This window comes from Octopus bimaculoides, chromosome 2 (genome assembly GCF_001194135.2).
Source record: "Octopus bimaculoides isolate UCB-OBI-ISO-001 chromosome 2, ASM119413v2, whole genome shotgun sequence".
In the NCBI taxonomy this organism is placed as follows: domain Eukaryota; kingdom Metazoa; phylum Mollusca; class Cephalopoda; order Octopoda; family Octopodidae; genus Octopus; species Octopus bimaculoides.
In genome coordinates this window covers 91,946,114-91,950,764 of record NC_068982.1, presented here as the reverse complement: position 1 = coordinate 91,950,764, position 4,651 = coordinate 91,946,114, and the positions used below count along the sequence as shown (strand labels likewise).

Below are 4,651 nucleotides of genomic sequence, written 5' to 3'. Positions count from 1 at the left end.
TCTCTCTCTGAAAGTATCTGTCATTACAGTATCGAAATGTGATTGTTTCAGTTAGTAGAATAGTTTCATTTTTGAAGTGAAAGTATTTGACATGAGTGTTTTTGTTTCACTTTTGACACGTAATACTTAAATAGTGGAGGAGATATTATGTTGCTGTGGGCTCGAACTCTGCAAGAAGTTAAAATTTTTTTTGACTAAAACACAACTGGAACCCTAAGTAAGGCATCTATAAAATTTGAATGAAATTGGTTGCGTAGTTCTCGAGTTTTAGGGATTCACACAGACAGACAGACACACATTCTCATTTTTATATATATAGATATATATAGTGCAAGTTTCTTTGGGAAAGCATTTGCATATATGGAAAAAAAAATCAGCTTTGAAAATATGAAAATACAAAAGAAATGTAATAAAAATTCTGAAGAGAATAAGCCACTCTCAGAAATATGTAGAGTCAGATAATTTTGTGTACATATGTATATACAAAGGTGTATAATGAACCCCTATACAAATAACAATTCATACAGATAGATAAAAAAATACATGGAATATATATGCTAATACACATTTAAACATTGCACATATGACCGAATCAAAGAACCTGGACACAGCTGTAACCTAATGAAGTTGAGTATGCAGTTTCTGTTCCCCCTGAAATTTATTCAATTTCATATGTGTGTGTGTGTGTGTGTGTGTGCATGCACGCATGCGCGTGTGAGCATGCATGTGTGAGTGTGCGTTTGTGTGTGTGCGTGTGCGCGTGCATGTGCATGCATGTTTGTTTGTTTCTCTTCTGTTTTTAATCATTTGAATTCTTCCTCTGAAGAAGGAGCTGGTTCCTAATAAAGATACAAAGCTCCATCATTGGAATATAGATAACAAAAACAATGTCACGTTTTAAACCTGAGAAAAGTCTTGCATAGTTTTCCTGTTCTGCTTACAGACTGTATTTGTAATGTGCCAGTCAGTTGCTTGATTTCTTTTTCTGAAATTCAAGCTTATCCAGATTGACAGTTGGGCATTTACTTATAAAATCAAGTGCTCCAATTATTATTGGTACAAATGTAAATTTGTAATCCAGACATAGAAGCTGGAGGTTTTGAAGTAGCTATCCATAGCTTCTTTCTTTTTTGATTTTCAAAGAAATATTCACATCAGCAGGACAGCTGACTGCTATGATGGGGCATACTTTTTTTTGTCTGTCCCAAGCAACAGTATCCAGTCTATTATGCTTACACTTGACAAATGTTTTGATGGGAATGCTCCAACAATATTCCTTACTCAGACATTTGTGTACGTATTCAATAACAGGAAGACTCACTATGTTTACTCCAGGACTGTCTTTCTTCTAAATGGCATTGTGTATTGTTTTTGTGACAAAATCATGTCACATAGGTAGATAGTATCTTGATGACACTTTTGGGCAGCTGATGATCACGTGTGATGTCTTCCACAGAAATACGACATAATCTAAGAGTTTCACCCTCTCTTTTGTTGATTAGGTATTTAGTAACAATGTCCTGTTCTTGAATTGCAAATGCATAGCCTTCAAAGTATGATGATGTAGTAGTCATGAATCCAAGAGAGGTTTCTCTTCATGTCAATGTTACTATCTTCTTCACATCTTTGGGAAACATACCCATGCATGGTTTTTTAGTTTGGTATGCTGAGTGTTTTGCCTTCAAATCTTTTTTGAGGTATGTTAATCTGGCTGATTTGGGTTTGTATGGGGAGTCATCAGGAAGAGAGTGCTTCCTGAGGATCTTGTTGCCAACACATAGGATATTGTTTTCTTCACTTTTCAATGTTAAGTTAATGTATTTATTTTTGCTGCTGTTGTTTAGCAAGTGCTGTCTGAGAGATATGATGCAACATTCAAAGGCTGTCTGCACTGATCTCAATCCTCTGCCTTCCTCTTCTCTTCTTAAGTAGAAACTGTCGAATCACTATTTCAATAGAGATTTCCAGTTGATGTTAGAATCTTGCAGGTTTAATGTATATGGAGTGGATTTCTCCTACAGATCAGTCAAGTATCTCAAATGTTGGAATCAGCACTGGTATTGCAAATGTATTGTGGGATATTGTCTTGTTGTAAGAGGAGAGTTCAGACTGCCATATTTTTCTTAGTCTGCTGTAATATCCCTGGGTCACTCTATCATTATTCACAGTGTCTTCAGATGACATATTTTCATTAATACCTTGGCACTTGTAATATTTTTTGTGTGAGACAGGAGAAATAGTGAGTCATTGATGCACTGGTGTTGTCTCTGGGGGACTGATTTTCCCCATTCAACAATCAAATATGAATATTTCTTTTGGCCAAATTACATTCCTATATCAACTGAAAATGTTATTAAGTCCAGCTGTTTTTTGGCACTGTTAAAATTTTTAGCATAAATCTTGAGGTCATCCACAAAGAAATTATGGGTTACATTAATATGTATGTCATTATTTAGTTTTATTTCATGATTTCTTGCCAATAGAGAAAGAGCTGGTTTCTAATCTAGATCCAAGCCTCCTTCATTGGAATTTCAAAATCAACAGGGTATTTTTGTTTGTTTGTATGTATATATGTATGAATGTATGTTTGTATGTATGTATGTATGTGTGTATGTATGTATGTATGCATGCATGCATGCATATCACGGTTCACTTATCGTGCCCTCAGTACACTGCAGATTTTCTGGCTAATATATGTAAAATTTATATCATAGACTCCTCAGTATATCACAGGTTTCTGCAGCCAATAAGTATTTATATATTTTTTAGGTTTTAATTATTTTTGTGGTAAAATAAGCATTTTCACACCTAAAAATTAATAAATTATAGAATGAAAATACAGTACAATACTGCATTGTATAACACATTAATTAAGATATATTAAAAGAAAATATGTAGTGTACCGTAGATGAGTAAACAAAGAATCACACATACTGTATGGAAAATGAAACTTGAGAAGCGAGTAAGTGATGTTGTTTTGCATTTGTGTATAAAATTGTGAATTTATTTCAAGCCCTACAATGTTGCCCAAGCATTCTGCATCTTCTAAGGCTTCTGGCAGTGAACCCAAGTGCCAGAGGAGGATGCTTACTATAGCAGAGAAGGTGAAACTTCTTGACATGCTTAAGTAAGGGAAAAGGTGTGCGGATGTAGGCCACCAAAAGAACTTCGGAGAATGGCGGAAGATTGGGATCACCAGATGATATTTGCATTGCAGTTCAGAAATACAATCGATGGAGCCATGGAAGTTTATAAAAACTTCCTTACACAGATGAAAAGACAGCACCAGCAACTGCCCATCACTATGTTCCTCACTTGCAAAAAGACAGAAGACACTAAGAGTGTGAAGAGAGTTTATAAAAGCTTAAATATTTAAAAATAATAAAATAAATATATACAAATTATAAATATAATAAAAAAATATATAGTACAGTAATGTAGATTTTCACCTATAGCGGTGAGGTTTGGAATGTAACACCCACCATAGTCGTGGGATTACTGTATAGTAAATTTTTTCAACTTACATTCTAACTGGTTAATGCCCTGAGAGTGGTTAGTTGAAATATGTATATACACACACACATAGAGACACACACCACACCCACACACCCCCACTGTGTGATAACCAGAGTTGGTTTGTCTATGGCATTGTAACTTAAAGGATTGGCAAAGAGGCTAATAGAATAAGTACCATGCTTATAAAACAGGTACTGGAGTCACTTCATTCAATTTAAACCCTTCAAGATGGTACCCCAGCATGGCTGCAGACTAATAATTGCAACAAGTAAAAGATATTTATATGTGGTTAAAAGTTTCCATACAGATTGTATTATATAAACAAAAAATTAATGAAAATGTGAAAGAATGTTAAAACAATAGCAATCTTTTTAGAAAAATCAAAGACAAAAAAAGCAGAACTAATATTTCATTTATATATATATTAAATTTTTTAAACTTACATTGTAACTGGTTTACACCCTAAGAAAACATGAAATGAAACTAAAAAAGTCGGAACTGTAATGAGAATATCTAGAGAGCTGATATTGTTATAGCTGAAAAAAGAATGAAAGCAGATAAGGCAAAGAGTGGTTGTTTAAAATTTAAGTCGTCATAAATCATAGGCTCTAAGCACTTAAATACTTAATGTCACAATTTAGTATAATGTGACAAAATAGTTAAATAAATGACCAATTAATTAGTTGGATAGGCATTTAACCAAGTGACTAGTAATAAAGGAGTGGAATTGAATCAGTGTACTAGTTATTGACATTAACATAATGATTCTTCCTAGACACAACAACATTTGTTTCAACATATGAATTCACTTAAAGAATCTTGCAAATCCTATACAAAAATGTAAAAGATAGGAAAGTTTGTAAATAAATAGTAAGGCATGTAAATAAATAGCAAGATTGAATAATCTGCATCAGAAATACAAAGACACACACATGCATGCACACAGGTGGTAAGAAGCTTGCTTCCCAGTCATATGGTTCTGTGTTCAGTTTCACTGCATGACACCTTGGACAAGTGTTTTCTACTATAGCCTCGGGCTGACCAAAGCCTTGTGAGTGCATTTGGTAGATGGAAACTGAAAGAAACCCATCATATACATATATGTATATATATATATATATATATATATATATAT

The 4,651-nt window shown here is 33.7% G+C and overlaps 2 protein-coding genes across 5 annotated transcripts in view; one reads left to right on the top strand and one right to left on the bottom strand.

Moving 5' to 3' along the window:
- The window catches only part of LOC106873938 (baculoviral IAP repeat-containing protein 7), a 66,264-nt gene extending 62,192 nt beyond the window's left edge, over positions 1-4,072 (bottom strand). Inside the window, exon 1 of the mRNA XM_014921480.2 lies at positions 3,960-4,072. The gene's annotated coding sequence lies outside the window, so the exon portion shown is untranslated. The remainder of the gene's footprint in view (positions 1-3,959) is intronic.
- LOC106873936 (neuroepithelial cell-transforming gene 1 protein) overlaps positions 1-4,651 on the top strand; it is a 93,970-nt gene that overhangs the window by 26,955 nt on the left and 62,364 nt on the right. The window lies entirely within an intron of this gene.